Source organism: Stegodyphus dumicola, chromosome X1 (assembly GCF_044657685.1).
Source record: "Stegodyphus dumicola isolate Sdum_Otavi_A_Nest chromosome X1, ASM4465768v1".
NCBI lineage: Eukaryota > Metazoa > Arthropoda > Arachnida > Araneae > Eresidae > Stegodyphus > Stegodyphus dumicola.
Window position 1 is genome coordinate 196,789,048 of NC_140780.1, and position 20,187 is coordinate 196,809,234.

The window sequence follows — 20,187 nt, forward strand, 5'->3', positions numbered from 1 at the left end:
GAAAATACATGAGAGCCGAGCCTGAGTGATTACTTGGTTGCGAAGATAAAGGTCATTGAAGGGTCCGCCAGCATTTTTTTCTCCGTCCGAATTCTCATAGAGCCTCACGTTTGAGCACTCATCCTGAACCCAAACCATGCAAGCAAACCAGTGGATTGGAGGAAAAGTTAGATTCGAAAGAGCGCGCGCCCCACAAAAACAGCATCAAAGTGGAAAAGAAACATGTCGTTATCGTTACTCAGTGGTCATCAAAAAATGATGAGGGGGCTTTGTGGAAAAATAAATTTTGATATATCACTGTAGCTGTACGACATAACACTACGTGTCATTATAAGGTGCTATATATCTTCAGCTGCTTTATATCGATGAATTCAATGTGATATGAATTCCGCGTCCGATAAACAGTTGAGTCTGGCTATACCTCAGGTGGATATTCCTAAAACTCAAAAGCTCAAAATTTATATTCAGCACTTAAATATACATTTTTCAAAATATTATTAATATCTAATATAAAGAATAAATTTATTCATAAATATTTAAATATTTTTTTATTGCGTGCACTAGTCGTTTTAGGCTTTCGCCACTACTAAGGCCAAAGCGGTGGTCATTTTGTAGAGATATTAGGTATTTTTTGGAAGCAAGTAAGATGAAAAATGAGTAGTCGCCTTTCCCAGGAATTGAACCACGGACCTCTGGAATACCAACCCAGCGTGCAGAACCACTACACCACAAAGCCACACTAGAAAGACGGGAGAAATACCTTATAATTTTACTATGGAGGCACCTAATAGGCGACCACCATTATCTCCTATGAAGCGACAGACAATTTACATCCACGTGGTCTCCGAAATTGGAACCCGGCTCCTACGGTGTGGCAGTTAGAGTGTGGGCGACTATTTATAAATATCGTATTCCTGATATATGTATATTTTCCTTATTTTTTAACGTTATGATCACACCTACATTATGAGAATGCATTAAGATTTTACTCGAGTGAGGGGATCCGAAGTCTTTCGGGTGATCGAAGACGGAGTGAGAAATTTCAGAAACTTTCATCTGTAACAGACAATAAATAGAGTAGATGGTCTACCTGGGTTTCATTATTGGTTTGTGGTGGAATTCTTCCTATTTCTTTCACTTGCGAAATCCACGAAACAGGATGATGACTTGAAACATATCATATCAAAGTTCGAAATGTTTTAAGCTGATAGACGATTTCTCAGATGGAAATCACCTCAATGATTCGGCTGACTCTGTGTTATAGCAATGAACAGTCCAGAACGATAGTAGCTCTGTTCTGTGGCGCTTGATGTTTTAAGATGGGAAATATTAAGAATCATACTAGCTCCATAGCTTTTGACGAACGAAGACTAGTTAATCATGTTTGTAGATTATTTGCATCTGTTCATTACGTAAAACGGCAGCAGGCTCATTAAACAAGATATTACGCCGCCATTAGAAAGGTCTGTAGACTACAGATTACAGCTGAAGGAAAAATGTTTGAATTTCACATCATAAAATGTCTCAGTCTTAACCTCAGGGTAGGATATCTGAGGACTGCATTTCAGCGTGCTTTCAGTATCAAGTTAAATGCATTAGTGAACCTATGGATTTGTGGGTCATTCTTCAAGAGATATGGCGTGCAGTACCTACGCAATGCTTCAGAAAGCTTGAGGAATGATATGATATGAGGGACGCAGCCCGACCCTCCTGGCAGACTTTACGTCGCCCTATGCCCTTTTTGCGGGCTGAGCCAGAAGCGCTGCGGACTTGCGGAATATATGCTTGCATCATATTGCTTGTTTCTCCATCATGTTACTGTCCATCATAATCCCACGAAGAAAAGAACCTATTGGTTATCAGAGCGATGATTCTGTTCTACTTATATGTGAAAGTATGCTTTTCAACGAATCTGTGGCTTTCAAAATAATCCAAATTGAATAGCAACGTTTCCATTACTATTAGAACAATATATGAAAGACACGAAACATTTTTTTTTTTAATTTTTAGAAGAAATTTTTGAAATTTGCTTTATACCACAAAAAGTTATGAAATTATGGAATTTATGTTTGGTTGGGCTATTTAAGTATTCTGATAAGAAATAATCTGAGAATGACTAGAAAGGTATCTCAGTTTTCTTAGATGTGAGAGTATTTTCTTTTCTTCAATAGACTGGTATCTTTTTCAGTATATTATAATCCCAGTTAAACAACACACCGCGAAAACAAAATTCATTCTCACGGCTATGTTAACCAAACAGTAACTAATTTCAAATAACTAATAAACTAATAAAATAACTAACTTCTTTAAAAGAATTGAATAGATAAAAGCAACGCGTGTAGCTGCCTACTCACTGTAAAAATCGTAAAAAAACTCCCTTCCTTTTCTTCTCATATGATTTCGAAGCCCTACAACTGACATCAGTTCTCTGCCTACTTTTTTTCTCCTTTCGAAACTGAACTAGAAAGGGGAACTAGAATCGACTGTGATTGTTTTTGTTAACGATCTTATAATTCTCTTAAAATTCAACCTATCGCGATAAAAGTTATTTTTATTTTATTTATTTATTATAAATCCTCCTAAAACTCTCATTAGAAAATGTGCTCCTTAAATAGGGGCAGATGATAAAAGAGATGAACAATACCAGTCTGAAGTTTTACAATGAAGTGAATAAGATCCCAAGAAATATCTAAATGTGTCGCATCGGTGTGTAAGCAAATTTACTGATTACTTACACGGACAATATCCTAGCAGATTCATTCCTAAAACGTCCACAGGCGTTAGTTGCTAATACTCTGTTTAATTCTTTGGTTCTACGCTATTTCAAACGTATGTTTTTAATCCAGGGTTTTGTTTTTTTTGTAATGTAATAAGAATTGTCAAGTGAAAAGCAAACGAAACAATCCCGAATGTCTACAACCGAATGTCATACAAAATACTGGTATTGATTTGTCCACTGGAACAGTAATTGCTGGTGACTAGAAAGGGACTGGAAAAATATTTCAAGAGACTAAAACAGTGAAAACGTGTAACAATGAGAAGATGAGTGAAGCATTGTTCACTGAGAAAAAGAAGAAAGGCATACATCTAGAGAGTGCCATCTTTCAAGAAAATGCATTACTTTTCCAGAAACAGCTAAATAAAGACCAGCATGATTTTCTAGCATGTTTAGACTAGCTGGATCGCTAAAATAAGCAGTACGGAATGAGCAGCTTATTACTTACATTGGGAAACAAAGGTAATTAATTTCAGACTCCTGATTCATAACCTCGTTGATAAAGAAGGATTATCAGATGACCAGGTATAAAACTGGACAAAAAAGGCTTAAATTTATAATACGCTTCTTTCAGAATCAGTTCCTTTCCATGCTGAAGTATTATTTCTTGGATGCAAGGAGGTTCTTTAATGCAACGAGTGGACTTCTCTATTTCGGTTTGTATTAGTGCTGTGGGTAGCCACGAAATTAAACTTATCTTAATTGGAAAGCCAAGAAAATCACAAACCACAAGCACTGAAGCATTTGCCCCAGCTATGACAGTTTCGTAAGAACTGCGAGAGCGAATACAAAAATTTTTAAAATCTGGTTTTCCTCAAAGTTTTTTCTTTCTGTTAAAAAATTTTTAACCTCGCTGGGTAAATTTGCGAGGTTTTCAGCCTACCTTCTCAGTAATCCGTTATTTCATTTCGACGATTAGGATTTAATAGCGAGGACACAGCAAATTACCTTCCGCCCAGTTTAATACTTTTTTATGTCAGCCAATGGATGAGAGGTTTCTTGGATTTCTTAAAAAACTTCGGCGGTAAGCTTCTTACGTTTCTTATCAAGGCGACTGAAGACGGAAATGAGTTGTCAAAAAAAAATTCGAAACCTTTATTCGAAAGCTGTGATTTACTGGATTGCTGAATCGTGGAAAGAAACTGCACCACAAACTATTGCGAAGTCATCGAGGGAGTTGCTTTTTGAACCTAAAGAAACAGTGTAGTTGATCCTAGAATGACTCGGAAATATAATGACAGTTTTAATTTCGGCTCCACTACAAATTTCAGATGTGAAAGTGTGAACCATGATGACGCACAAGAATGGATTACCAATGACGAAGATTATCACCTAATAATAAAGATATAACATTTGTAAATGGGAATGAAAGAAGACCATTGGTGATAGTGGAACACAGGACCTGAAAAAGGAGCGCAACTGGAAATGCGGGGGGAAATTAGCCACAGTGACGGTATGAACACTATTGAAATGATATGGAGTGAACGTTATTGAAGCGACTCAGACGTATATGGAAAAACTAACAGAGATGACTATGGCTCTAATGTCTTGTTGTTTCTATGACACTTTCTAGCTGTAACTGAAAAGAATAATACTATAAAACAAAGCACATTAATTAGCCTTTCTCACACTCATTTTTTTTCAGAAGTAATTTGTTCAATAATTCAGAAATAATTTGTAATTCATGATTCAGAATGAGATCTCTACAAATTACTGAGTTTATGGTTCATAAGATAATCTTAAGAAGGTCTTTCTTGGATGTATCCTCCCCATACGCGTTGACGTCAAATCTTTTGCCACAATTTAATTATCTACACTAATCTTCACATTATATGGAAGATGTGATTTCTATGTAACCTCTGAATATGAATAATTTGAACTCAATACGCATTTTATTCGTTTTACGCACATCTTAAATAGCATAGAAAATAATTAGCATTTTATAGTAAAAATATTTTGTTCCACTTTTTTGAAGACAAGATTCAATTTAAAAAAAGGCATTTCCATTTAATTTCTAATCTAAGAAATTTAATGGTAAAAACCTATTCTTTGTTTATTAATATTACACAAAAAGGAGACTAAATTCATACAGAATGACTAATAAAGTTATATGCAACTGGTTATCAGCTTATATGAATCATAACATTATTTGTAAATCAGATATTAAAGTACTATGCACGATAATATTCCAGTCCGGTGAACTATCAGTTAACATCAAGATATGGATGATCTTATTTTAGCCCTGTAAAATGATATTTGTTCCTAAATAATTTTTGAACACATGAATATGCGATTCAGCGGTTGGCATCATTTTGAGTCTAAGTGTTATTTTTCTCAGCTTCATTATCAAAAGACATTAAAAAGCCGTCAAGTCACCATAATAAGTCAGCTTTCCTGAAGATATTAGGAAACGAATGCAATCCATTATCATTTTTTATATACATTTTTTTTAATAAAAGACCTAGACTAAGAGCATAGTATACCAGGTTTTTTTTTTTTTTTTTTTTTTTTTTTTTAAGTGCTAAGAAATTGTACTTACATTTATTAAGGGAAACAATTACGATCTGCTTAGCAGCGAAATACTCCATTGTGGAGAGCTACATAAAACGATAAGTTTGGTTTTGTTTATGTGATTACGCCAAAGCCTCAAGAGCTATCTGCCTAAGATCAGGGAAGTTTTCGCGGAGGACTTTCTAGGGGAAACTGAGACATATACACATAGGGAAAGCCACTAAAGGCAGATGCAGGCAGCCTGTTCACCGGATTCGACACTTGGCCTAAACTACCAGTATTCAGCTACTTTACCGCTCGGCCGCTGGTGAACTCATAAAACTGAAAGGATTAATTCAACCTAACACAGTTGTTTAAATATTTTCATTGTATACTTCTTGCATCCAAACGATAAACGATAGTTCAAATTTCGGATTTTTAACTCAAATTCCTTATGTGCAATTAAATAATTTTAAATCAATTTCATTTTAAAAGTATATATTTAACTATAAAAATATATGGTAAATTTTTATTGTTTTTTATTTACATATTACTTACCTTTCTTTCTAGGTCATTACTAGATATTCATAACGTTACATTTTACTCCAACTCCTACTTTTCCTGCAGTGCATATTATTTGGCTGCATCAAATGAAGGCGCCTGTAAAGACAGAAAAATCAAGCTTGAAACTATGAATTTCATAGCATTCTTTAAATAATTTTGATTTACGATAATTGAAGTAAAGCACATCTAAGCTACAGTTAAAAAATATTTTCGAAAAGAGGGAGGGTTTTTTTTTTTTTTTTTTTTTTTTTTTTGAAAGTCTTCTGTACTTGTCGAAAATTATAATGAATAAAGAGTCTTTTAAACCTATGTTATGGAAGCAGTTTATTTATAATTTTATTTTATTAATGATTTATTTGAATTGCTGAAGTACGGGAATAATATGAATTCATAGTTTTTAGAAAATTACAAACAGCCTTTTCTTTATTTAAAATTAAAAATAAATTTTAAACTATACGAACAAATTTATATTTATTTTTTATTACATATTTAATATACGAGTTATTTATTAAAAATTTAATAAAAATTATTAAATAGATTTTTTTAGTACCTTGATTAGGAGCTATGCGTTTGTACTACTGTTTAACACTTTCAGAATACTCTTGTTCTCCGAGAAAACCTTTATTGTCGTCCTTTTATTTTTCAAGTAATCGTTAGTACGTAAGAGAGTTGCCATAACGCAACAGTTTCCGCCTGAAGACCAAACTTGTACTACTTAACCTGAATTGCTAAGTCCCTGTGGTCTATCCGTTGCTGTCAGCCACGAAGGATGTTTCAACTTAGTTCGTGTTCTTCGATACACCTTTGAAGATCTCAATTCTCCGATCTTCGAGAAGATTTTAAGTCAGGACAATTGTAAGCATGATCTGGATGCTTTTCCCTCTTTGTAACTACGTTCTCGAATTCAAATTTGAGCAATCTGAGTTCCTGCATTATCGAATCTTCATTGTAATGCATGAAAGTAGTAAGCGCAAAGGATGCAGTTCGGAAACCGTTAATACAACGGCAGATGACATAAGAAGAAAACCTTTGATGTGCCGCCACTGCCTTTTTGGATAACCCAGAAACACTACAGTATTCGAAATTATCACAGCCTTGACTTTCTTAACAAGGTTACAAGAGGTCGAATTATTTTTAACTATAGAGAAGAATATCAACACTGTCACGCATTATTTTAAATTCGAATTACAGTCACATTTGTGAGATAAAACTCTAAAAAGAAATTTATAATACACGTGGAATTAATATTCAGGCAGGAAATGAAAGCTTATCCCCTTTGCCTCAGCTTGGAACATTTTTACGACACGTATCATTATAATTTTTTATGTGTCTTAAACCACTTTAACATATTCATTCTAACTTAAGCTAAAAGATACGCATTTCAAATTGACATTATTTTATTTACCACTGAACGCTTAAAGCATTTTGAGAATATTTTATATTTAATATCTCGTACTTAGCAAACAAAATCATGCATAGGCGCAACAAGGAATATAGACATTAATTCCTAATAATGATCCAAAATGAAAGTTAACTTAAAAGTTTCAACACATTCATTCTAACTTGAAAGACTCATTTCAAACTTTATTTAACATTGAATGCCTACAGCTATTTGAGAGCGACTGACATTCAATTTTTTATGGATAGCAAATAAAATCATACATAACCATCATACATAGCAGCCACTATTGAAATCAACTTTATGTAATATGATCCAACATAGTAGGCAATTTAAAAAAAAATTTAAATTGATACACGCTTGTGAATAACTTGTATAATTAAAAAAAATCCTTTTTAGTTCAAAATTTTTACTTCATGCCCTGCATATTTTACGTTTACTCAACTCGTCTTCTAATTACTGGAGTAAAAAAATTACAGTTATATGAAAGATTTGAAACATCGAAATTCATATGAATGCCTAATAAAAACAAAAATTTCAGCATTTCCTCGTAAATTGGCCAATACTCTAAATAATAAAAAATTAAGGAATACGTATCAGTTTCATTTTCGTGAAGAAAATAAATATTTATTTCCCCAAATTCTGAAGATTTCTCTGGTAGATAAACCAGAGAAATTAACATAAATTATCTATAAATATATTCTTAAGTATTTAACTAACTCATACGCAGAAAATTAACAGAAAAAGTATCGTGAATCCATTGACATGAACCAACAGCAGAGAAAAAAGTATTTTCGCAGGTTCTGAAAGACTATTGAAAGCGCGCACTCTAAACGTATATGAAAACACAACGGCTTCGCAAATATGTTAATTTCGTGAAACATGAAATTATTCAAAATTTTGGGTTCGAAATTTTCGTTGTGATACAAGAAAATAAACATTAATGCAATAATGTAGGTATTCATGTACATTTTTGTAAAGAAACAAATACATAAACTTTTTAAGAAACTTTAAAAAATTTATTTTAAGTTTTATATTATAAAGTTTTGTACTGCAGATTATATACGATATATAAGTTAATTTAAGTTTATATTGCATTTTTTTTTTTTTTTTTTTTTTTGCTTTTTTTTTAAATATTGGTAAGTTAGAAGAATTTTTTGTATTGAACAAAGCTACGAACTGACTTCGAAATTCTTCAATACAGTAGATTTGATATTTTGGATATCGCTGCACTAAAAATTTTGCATTTTTATGTAAGTGGATAAACATATGGGATTTGATTTTGCTTATATTGGGAGTCTGATTCTTGTTATGTGAGGATATTGGTTATAGGTAAGAGTGTACTGAGTTCAGATCTTTTAGTCCAAAGTTCATAAATAAAGTTCATGGTTTCAGCTCAGTAAGTTAGGTGTTTTGAAGCATTATGAAAATTGTTAATGCTACTCGGAGTTAATTATTCGGTGCAGCGTAGACATTGCTCTTTCCGATTTTTCATTTTAAGTCCTAAGGTGTGACCTGGCATAGGTCTAGTCCTAGAGCACTGAGCTTTTGGTGTACCCTCATGATTTTTGGATACTCTTCATGATTTTGAGCTTCTGATTTCTGTGCCGATTTTCGGGAAGAATTGGTGAGTGCGCCGGCTTGTTGTAGCATTATTCCACTCTTCTTTCTACTCATGGCTTAGATGTTTGTTTAGGATTTGTCGTAGTTGCGATTCTGAAAGCTTGATGTTAAGGAACTCGCCTTCTTGGGAAAGAGCTGTTGTTTTTTTCCCAGATTGTCGGCTGTAAATTTGCCAACGTTGCCGCTGTGCATTTTGATCTAAGTTACGGTTATTTCAGTACTGAGATCTTTACAGATTTGATTAATTTCATGCGCCGGGTGAGAACGGTTGTCTCGATTTCCGATAGAGAGTATGGCTGCTCGGGCATTGACTACTAGAGAGTTCCCAGTTTGCATGACGTCCTTTCTGCACTGCTTGAAAACATCCATCTAATGGTCAAAATTAGAATTATTATTTTTTATTGCCGTATTCTTTTAACCAATATCCATATAGTGTATATACCAAGTTTCACCAAAATGCGTCAACCAGAACCGACTTTATATAAGGCAGTTTAATTTTAACTCCCTATGTGTTTCATGCAACAATCAGTACGCTGATTACGGATTAAATGTATTATGCAGATGACACGATTGGTCAAAATAATATTAATAATAATTATTTTTCGAAAGCTATACCGAGCTGAATAAAAGTGTTAGTTAAAGAATTGTAAAAATCTCCAGCACGCGTTTCAAATGCAAATCTAAATGTACAAAATATTCAGCTTTAAAATTACGCAATATTAAAAATATATCTGCACTATCTATGTATAGTTTTAATGTATGTCGACAGTTGAAAATATGTAAATGTAATTAGATTTGGAGATGTAACGTCATTTGGGTCTTTTCGAAATTTCAAAATTCCGCCAAATTTTGTCAAAAAGCTCGTCTTGATCAAAAAATATACATTTAATAATTTTTTTATTTATCTATTGTGATTTAGAAACTAATATTAATTCATGTTTTTGTTTTAACATACATAATCAATCCTTTTTTTTTTTTTTTTTTTTCCTAACCAATCTGGAGTTCAAGGTAAACAGATCTTACTTGTAAAATATCCATTCTCCTTTGCTTGCAACAGAATATGTACGACATTTACTGATACCACTTTAGTTACTGTTCTTACTTAGCATCAGTAGGTTATTTTTCAGCAAGAAAACGTTTGGCACACAATGCACTATTCTTTCATGACTGCTTCCATACTACACTGGTGTGCAAAAATTAAGGACGAAGTCGAAAAATTAGCATATCAGCTGAACGAAGAGGCAGAGCGGACAGAAAGACCAATCAGGAGATTAAGTAAGGTGATGTACGGTAGCACATGCGCAGATATGCAGGTAGACGTAATGAGGGAGTGTCTGAGTAGTATAAAGCATGTTGTCGGTGTAAGATCAGTATTTCTGGCAAAGAGATTGCACGCCGTATAGCAGTTAAAATCACACCGAGTTGCTGCCTCAGCGAGAAATGGCGAATAATCAATCTGTTAGACGACATCTGGATGCTTTTACCCGAGGTCGAATCATTGGGAAGTTGGAGGAAGGCCGCAGTGTGACAAGTCTGGCTGCAGAGTTCGGAATTGCTCACAGCATCGATTCACGACTTTGGAGACAATTTCAAACTACAGGAACAGCTATCCGGGGCTTTAGTAGTGGTCGTCCACGAGGAACCACACCCGCAGAGGACCGGTATATTGCCTTACAGGCCAGAAGAAACAGGCGGCAGACAGCGGGAGAAATCGCTAGACACACGACACAAGCGACTGGACGACCGATATCGCGTTTTACCGTGGCCAGAAGACTGCACGGTGGTGGTCTGTTTGCACGACGCCCTGTACGGTGTGTACCTCTAACGCCTGCCCATCGAAGAAGGCGTTCTCTGTGGTGCCGGGAACACCGGAATTGGAGAGACAATGAATGGGGACGAGTACTCTTTACAGATGAGAGCAGATTCAGTCTGAGTAGCGATTCTCATCGCATACTCATCTGGAGAGAGCGGGGAAGCCGCAATCATCCCTCGAACATCATTGAAAGGGACAGGTATGGAGGTGGCGGTGTTCTCGTTTGGGGAGGCATCATGCTTGGTAGTCGTACAGACCTTCACATCTTCGACGCAGGTTCAGTCAACGGGACCCGTTATTGTAACGAGATTCTTCTTCCATATGTGCGTCTTTTTAGAGGCGCTATGGGTCCGCAGTTCCTTTTCATGGACGACAATGCACCTTGTCATCGCACAGCAGCTGCCGAACAGCTCTTAGAAAGTGAGGATATTGAACGTATGGATTTGCCGGCACGATCTCCGGATCTCAATCCCATCGAGCATGTATGGGATTTTCTAGGCAGACGCTTGGCAGCTCGTACATTACCACCAGTAATGATTCCGGAGCTTCGATTGGCGCTGGAAGACGAATGGGTAGCAATGCCTCAACAACTCGTTGACACCCTCATTTTCAGCATGGGCAGACGCTGTGAAACCTGCCTAGCAGTCAGGGGAGGTCATATCCCCTATTAAAGACCGGATGTTTCTTGCTGGACACCCATCACAGGGATGTTTCGGCCTTCAGTCGCATTGCGCTCCATGCTACGTTTTCAATAAAGCTTCTTTTTATCCCTCTGATTTCTCTTTTAGTAAGTGTTGCTTACATTACTCATGTCCTTACGTATTGGGGATCTTACGCTATTAAATGTGTTGATTTGGAAAGCTTTTGTACAAAGTTATATTGAAAAAACCCGTCTCGTCCTTAATTTTTGCACACCAGTGTATGTACACCCTCTTAGAGCTAACTTTCTCATCTAATTCCTTTCAGAGGGAAATGTCTTATTTGAAATCAAAGAAAAAAGGTAATGTTAAAATGTATAGGATTTTTTAGGACTTTATATATAATTTGTGCACTAATTATTATAGCACTGTTCACTGAGTCTCCATATAAAAAAACTTACAAACATGCTATAAAGTTGCAGCATATTTAAGAATCTGATTTAAGATGGAGCTAACAAAAAGTTAATCTTGTAAGTTAAGAGGCATTATTTTTATTATAAATGTTTCAGTGAGCTTCAAAAGAAGACCAGTTTAATTAATGATTCTCTTCTGATTCTTATACATATGCCTTTCGATAAATTAAGTTAAATGTAAAATCACTCTATAAAACAAAAATGTGATGGAGGTAATTTGAGTCATTGTTCAAAACTGAATAGAACAAGCGACGGATTAACGAATAATCTTATTTTCTGTTTCAAATGCTGCATTTGTCCATTAAATATTAATAGGTGGCTCAGCTTTGTCAAATAAACAACTCTCAAGTGTAACTTATGCCTCCGAAGTTCCATAAACTAATCTCTCCTTAATAGAAGAGTTCCGATCTGTGAATAGGCATCTGGAAATAGTGTTTCTAATTACGGGCTTCGGTGAAGTAAATTTATTTGAAGAGATGCCAAAGGTTCAATTTAAGGACAGCTGAGTAATTGAGAAAACAGAATAAGAACAGAAGCGGAAATAATCTAAGCGCAAAATATTTCAGTCATGCGCTATTTCTAAAACGTTAACTTATATGTCCTCATCTTTATATTTTTAATGAAATTTTCCATATCAGCGTATACTGGTGTCATTCAGATCAACTCATCAGAATAATACAAAGACAATCAAGAACAGAAAGAAAAAAATCGGATCATACCAAAATATCATTTAGAGGTTAAATATAACGAGTTTGAAAGGGATTAAGGCAGCACCATCTTCCATCTAGCACTGAATGATCCATTGTTCGAAAGCATAATTGATTTTTCACATTCCCTACTCCAAAGAAATCCTCATGCCGCTGATAGCTTACATTATGACACAAGGAAACAATATCTTCTATGGCTCCAGTGGGAAAATATTAATATAACTGAAATTTTTTAGCAAAAAATTTAAGTTAATTGCGCAAGAATAGTTAAGAAATAACATGTTGCTTTCGAGGAGAAATCCTAAACTTAAGTTCTTCTTATCAAATTCCTTCAAAAAGCTAATATTTTCTTGATAAAAAGGCTATCATAAAAATTATATCTCATCGTAAAGACTTTCATTGCCAGAATTAGCAATATTCAATTCTAGATTGGCGTTAGTTGTGAACAAATCTCTATAGATTTGCTGAAATTAGACAACGAGGTTCCTTTTCTCCAAGGAGACTTCTCTTTTTTTTACTGCTACCTTCTGTCCCGGGCAGCTGAAATTGTGAAAGCGTTAAGATTCAATGATAGCTATCAGAAAAGAAACAGGCAAATTATAAGCGAATTCGTAATGCTTTGTCCAAAACTTATTTACATTCAACTTTCAAAATCTGAAAGATTCTTTATAATTGTATAAGCTATTTCTCCTGACTTCTTAGCGTGCCTTTGTGGTGTAGTGGTCTGCACGCTGGGCGCGTATTCCAAAGATCCGTGGTTCGATTCCCGGCGAAGGCGTTGCTCATTTTCCATCTCTTCTGCTTCCAAAAAATCCTAATGTCTCTACAACTGGAATGGGAGAAACAGGGGTATCTGTACTAAAAGTCGTAGCACGTGCAGGCGTGTGGCTTGTGGGTTATGCTCGATGCAGGATCAAACAGTTAGCTACTGTGTCTCCAACATCATCCAGAATCATGCAAGAAGACTTTTCAGAAAAACGTTATATTTAATTATATCTGGTTAGATATACGAGAAAAAGCTGCAACAATCGAGCAAAATTATAATGTTATATCACTGTCGTCTGGTCCATTAACAGCAACCACTACCTGACGCCGAGTACATGAAACGGGCTTGAATGCTAGCCACTCACTGACGTGTCTCTCACAGAGTCCATCACATGATTGACCATATTTGCACTGAAATGGGGGAAAAAATCTAACGACAAGCAATTTGATACAATATACTTTTAAGTGATAAGACATGTTTCTGTTTTAAATGAATTACAGGCGTGTCGCCATAAGAAAGTTGAAGGAGGAAATAATCCGCTTGCACCCAGAAGAGTTAAAGAAGATACATGCCTGGCATTAAAGTAAGAAGCATTAATTATGAAAGCCAATCAACTTTAGCTATTATTACTGATAGGTTGAGTGGGACATGTTAAGTTCAATCTGTATTGCTTCGTGCTTTCTAACCTTCCTGAGGATACCTTTTCACAATAAGATAATGAATAGTGAATTGGGTATTCTTACACGGTCTGAATTAATCTGATCTTTTACTGCAACCATTCGTTCCCAAGTTTCTTTTCATGCTCTCCTATTGAACGTACATAGAATAACATTGCCTTAATTTATCCGAATTCCCTAGCACTGATGTCTAATCTGAGAAAGGTGTACATAAAATATTGTTTCCTATTTCTGAAGATGACATTTATGCATTTAAAGATTCTTAGTTATTATCATAGTTATCTTTTATGTACTTTTTAAACCAGTAAAAGTCTGAAATCATTTCTTCGTTCCATGAACAAAAATTATCATAATTAATTTGATTTTCAATAAACACAGTCTTTGGATATAGGCCAGTTTTAGATTAAATGTAGAGAATTTTCTGTTTCGCTGCTTCTTGAACCATGGAAAATCGTAAATTTTACATTACTGATATTAATTGAAAGTTATAAATGCAATATTCTCAGCAATTCTATAATCTTCATTAAAGAAATGAAGAGGTTTTGACGACGTGATATGATCGCAAGCGTATATCTCCTCAAACACTGATGAGCAAAACTCTCATTGATGAAATCTGCTATACTGTCAGCAAGCGGAAGTGGTATGCTGTAAAGAGAAGCATTATGACATCCATGAGGCTTAATCATTTAATTTTAATAGAAAGAAAAAAAGAAATCACACCATGTTTGGCTTAGAACTCTTCACCTGGTAAAAGTGTACACAAGCTCAACAATATTCTTCTTGATTCTTTTAAGTAAATATACGTACGCTTATCTTGAAAATGTGTGCAACAATTAAGGTAGTATACATTATGAAAAAATTGTATATAATGGAACAAGCATTTGAGATTATTTAAGAAATTACTTCTTTCTCATGGCGCTTTTGGGAACTCTGATGTTTTGGGGCGAAATCCTTGGACAGCCAGAGGATCAAAAATCGCTTGGCTCGAGGAAAGAGTTAATGCCACTTTGCATTTATTTGCAGTAAAACTGCTCGTCCGTCAGTTAGAAATCTAAAAAATTAAGCTTTTTCAAACGACCTCCGTTATGCTATTTATATTAAAATTTTTATGTTATTATATTTACTCGTCAAAATTTGGGTATCGAGAGCGCATATCACTGATATTTCATCAATTTGGATCACAAAATCATCCTACTTACATCAAATGCTGATTAATATGGATTGTCTGGGAAAGCTTCTGCGAGTAAAATCAGGGCAACCTTTATTACAAAATGAATAAAGACTAAAATCTGGAACTAATGATTCATTATTACATGATACCTAATTAATCTGGGATTCTTTTTCTAATTAAAATTCTCAAGCAAAGATTTAAAACCTCTCAATCTTTGATTGTTTATCTATGATTTTGCAAAAATAATTGTATTTGAGACATAAATGAGATCAATTTTCTCTTGATTCTATATCACGCTTTTGTATCGATAACTCAGAAAATTAAGAATACATTTGCTTCAGTAAACTACTGCAATTGTGCAAACATGATTTGCCGTAACCAGACCCGGTTCCAAGCATAGGCGACACAGGCAACATTCTGAGGACACTAGCTAAACTGTTCTCACAGTCAACAATTAGAAATATATTTTACTTCGAATTGTTAATGCTTAATTCATACAATCATACAAAGTGCCCACCATACTGAACGCCTAGGGCGAAAAAGATATTGGAGTGAGCCCTGGTTGTAACGTAATTTGACATGAGATAATATTCTTTTTACTAATTTCAAAATAAAGTTTGATATATCTGTAGGTTAACTGTTTTTCTCTGCACATAATTACAATAAATTCATGTGCCTCGAAGCACATTCAAATCCAAAACCAACTGTTCATGGCTTCGACATTGTTCCCTAAATAATTTGTGGTTTTATCAAAATTGTAAAAGATGTACAGGAGTGAGTGATAAGCAAAAACAGAAAATAATCAACACCACTTTTAAAATCTGAAAGGGTCATCATGAGTAACAGGAAAAAGAGCTTTAAGTTTTTTGTTTTTGTTTGTTTGTTTTCAAATCTCTATTTAACTCAATCTATGAAGTATGGTCTTTTTCCCTCCTTTCGTGAAAATCATCCCTGGTTGGATATTATATTCAGAATATTTGCATGGAAAGTATCATTCAGAAGTCTAGTCGAAAGAAAAATGATATATTTAAGAGAAAAGTTTAAAAAGGCGTGAAGTAAACCCCTATATAAAATAAAAGTTATTATGTTACTTATTTTGAGTAAGGAATTATTATATTACTTAGAGGGGGAAAATACAGTTATTTAATGGGCCTTATAGCTTTCAGATATAACTGAAATTAGGCTCTAAAATATTTTTTCTGTTGCCAATTCAAGGACTCTTTTTGAATATTTCGATAAGTGATAACCCTAATTTTTAAATGTCTAATTCACGTAAGGGGAAAAAATTAACATTTCTGTCATTATAAAACGAAAATTTCAGTTTGACCATTCATTTCGTCTAATATTCTTTCACAGAACTTATTTCACGATATTAAAATATTCGAAATTTTAATTCAATTTGTTTTTCATTGGAGGCCAGGTAAAAATTAAACTCACTGATAATTTATTCAAATGTTTTTAATATTTTCATTGAATAAATAACATAGAAGTTAAATTCATTGTTTATTGATTTTGATGCAACACATTATGCCTTTTTAAGAAGCTGTTAAAAGAATTATGATTAAATGTATATAACTTGTAGATTGGTGTCTACTGATAAGAAAGTACATAAATTATAAAAACTAATGTAAAATTCATTATGTTTTGTATAGAAGGCTATGTTGGTTGTTTGACTCGAGAGTGAGTCATTGCGTAATTCTTAACTAGTGGTCCTTTCCTGAAGTGATGTTCATCGAATTCTGTCTTCAGGAAAGGAATTTTTATTTTACAACATGAAGCATCTCTGCAAATAGCAGACATTTTTTTTTTTCATTTGATTTTTATATCAGTAAAAATAAAAAATAAATTATGTGCTTAGTTTTAGCATCTGCATGAGTTGTGTGCTTAATTCAAATTTTAAAAAATTCATTGTTATATCGTGTAGGGGGAAAATGAATTTTCTTTTTCAAAAATAAAAACATTTTAAACTTTCTAATTCCATGATCTTAAATCAAATATGACAAATGAAAAAAAATTCCTAATTTTCATTAACGCATTTGAGCCACATGATCTGTCATGAGCCACATAATCGGTGTCACATGATCTGTTACACCGATTAGTTTGCTATTTGCAATTCTATTGCATATTATTATAAACAGAAAAAAGTATTGTTCTAATAGAACGCTTAGTCATTATTAATTCTGATATACTAACATTTTTGGAGTTTCCAGTTGCTCATTATTTTAACACTTGAAAAGAGTGCATACCAGCAAGGATCAAGGTAGGTTATTTTCACGGATAATGACTTCAGTGATCATTATCAGCTATTCAAACTGGGAAAATATTTGGAATCATGAGACGGACCTAGTACTTTGTGACAAATGCATTCATTAGCGCCCCTCACGAGATCATTAGAGTAAAGCTCTCAGAACCCCTAAACTTTGCGAGAAAATCCTAGCTCAAGCTCGGAATCTTTCCCGCTGCCAGGACCCAATTATCGTTATCGAAATCCCCTAATTCCTCACATTCTGATTGGCTGATCATCTGTTTCCTCTTCTCGAGATCTATTTCTCCCGCACGATAACACTCTATACTAACGTTCCGATGAGCTTGGAATGACTTCTGATTTTACCACATGAACCCACTTTGTCATTTCGATTTAAAAGGAATGAGTGCGCGGATAAGTCCAGAAAGTTACACATGATAGAGCTTGGATACAAAGTATCGCTTCTAATGGTTGAAGAATAAAGTCTCACAACAAATATTCTGAGCTATATAACTGCAGAGTTCTTGAATCTACCCATTGTAATTTTGAAAACAAATCGTATATGGAAAAAATTAATTCGATCGGCTAAGGCGTCAAAAATACTGGAGATGGGAATGGTTATAAAGGAACTTGACACGACACAAAGTTCTTTTTACTAATTTCTGTAAAAGTTCAATTTTTACGTGGATTAACTATTTAGATAGGAACATAATTATCATAAATGCATGTGCCTTGAAACACATTCGAATCAATAAATCAACTGCTCACGGCTTCGAAATTGTTCCTTAAATAGTTGGTGCTTATATCAGAAATGCAAGATGTACAAGACTGGATCTACAAACATCAATTTTCGAATGTAGAAAGAACAGCAAAGAAGGCAAAAGAAGAAAAAAATTCAATAAATTTTCAAAATCTTATAGGCTCATCAATTACAAACAAGAGCAAAAGTTGCATTACTAATTGCATAGTGAACTGAAATGAAACATTGCGGTTTAATTCAGAAATCCAGTTATATCGTGTTTAATAAAATTTAGTTTATACCTAATACAGATTAATAGATTAGGAAGGTATATAATATTCTTACATTGCCTTATTTCTTACGTTATTTCTTAAATTTGGATGAACATACAAAGCTTGGTGAGGAAAGATCTGGAGATATAAATTTAAAGGTTTCAGAAAACATTAACAGATTTCTTTTTGGTGAATGTAAGACATTAAAAGTAGCGATGAAATATGCCTTTTCTGAAGTTTGGTATGACATTGATTATAGAAATTAACTATCTAAATTGGTTTCATATGAAAGTCTCGATATAAGAATATCATATTAACGTTCAGCTATTCGTGCTAAGATAATGCATGCATATGATTTCTGAGAGGCATTCTTGCTATAAGTACCTAATATTCATTTTTATTCAATGCATCTGAATGCAGTTCGTGGCATTTTTAAGTTTCACTAACCGAAATGTATTCAATTCATAACTATTCTCTTTGCCTTATTTCGCCTCGAAGTTCACTCATTACAGAATTTACCTAGATTTATGTGGCAATCAATTTTACTATATAATTAGATCAGTTGTTCATAGCCGTGATTTGGTAGTCCCACTGACATAGCATTGCTGTGGAAAATCTCTCTCTTTTGGATATTCAAATGCTGGTCACGAACTAAATAAAATTGCGCAAGGATAAATTTGATTTGGTAACTTAGAAGATTGAATCTCCTTCGCAGTCTTAGGTGAAACTTTTAGCCTTTTGTTAGGCTAAATTAAATTGTTGGAATTTACAACAGTTTGAAGAAAGCTTGTATTTCAGCTAGATCCAGGGAACTGATAATTTCGTGTTGTGTAATTTTAATCTCATAAGCGAAGAGGTAAAATAAATAAAAGTGAACAAATTTCTGTGTCTGTCTGGAAATTCTAGTGGCAAGAATTCTCCAAAAGAATTTATGTAACAGCTTAAATAGTTTCGAAGTGAACTAGCTCAGATGAACCTAAACAGGCGTTACAACTTAATTTACAAATTTTACATTATTTTTCAAAGTTTTATATATAGTTTTATATAGTTTAACATAGAGGGTTGATCGGAAAAAAAAAAAAAAAAAAAAACTTCCTGCATATATATAAATGCCTAGCAGCCTATCCGCTCAACCAATCGAAAGGAAATTTCAGGTATTCTTATTTGAATGTATGCTCTCGAGACTCTGATGACTTACGATAACAATAACAATAAAGCTCTTATGGTTACGGTTGCAATGAAAAGATTTCGAAATTTTCGAATTACAACACCCACTTTTTTCTTGCGCAAATTGATTAGCGCATTGAAAAGCCATAAATGACGTAGGAAGGCTACACATATGAAGAAAATTGTAAAGGATAACGAGCAACGTAAAGAACCAATGAGTATGTAAAGGACCAATGACTACACAAGAGATGAGAGGGAAAAATTTTATTGGGTAAGCTTTAAGAAAGTGCCCACCTTCGCAGACGAAAAGGCATTGAATGCGGGAGATTGTTGACAACAATGGCGAACATAATATTGCAGGAGGAATCTTCACGTTTTATGTTATCTTTCAAATCTGAAAAATCTCGTGGATTTTATGTGTATACTTTAGATTTCGTGGTCACAGCAATCTTCCGGCATTGCTCCGATGGATTTCTGGATCTGGGGTTATCTGAAATGCAACAGATTTTCTGAATTGAGAGATGCTATAAAAAGTGAAGTTATACAAATTCCTCTTGCGATGTTTATATTCTTTATTGATGTCAACCGTGTCCCGCATGCAATGCATTATTATCTGCGATGGAAGGCCTGTTGAAAACCTGTAATTCCAATAAAAGTTTTTCTCTCC

At 34.1% G+C, this 20,187-nt stretch overlaps 1 long non-coding RNA gene across 6 annotated transcripts in view; it reads right to left on the reverse strand.

Annotated features, from left to right (window-relative positions):
- The window catches only part of LOC118197458 (uncharacterized), a 471,813-nt gene that overhangs the window by 434,641 nt on the left and 16,985 nt on the right, over positions 1–20,187 (reverse strand). For all 6 annotated transcript variants that reach the window (XR_015038564.1, XR_015038565.1, XR_015038563.1 and 3 more), the window contains exon 2: positions 5,825–5,926. This is a non-coding gene — a long non-coding RNA (uncharacterized LOC118197458). The remainder of the gene's footprint in view (positions 1–5,824; positions 5,927–20,187) is intronic.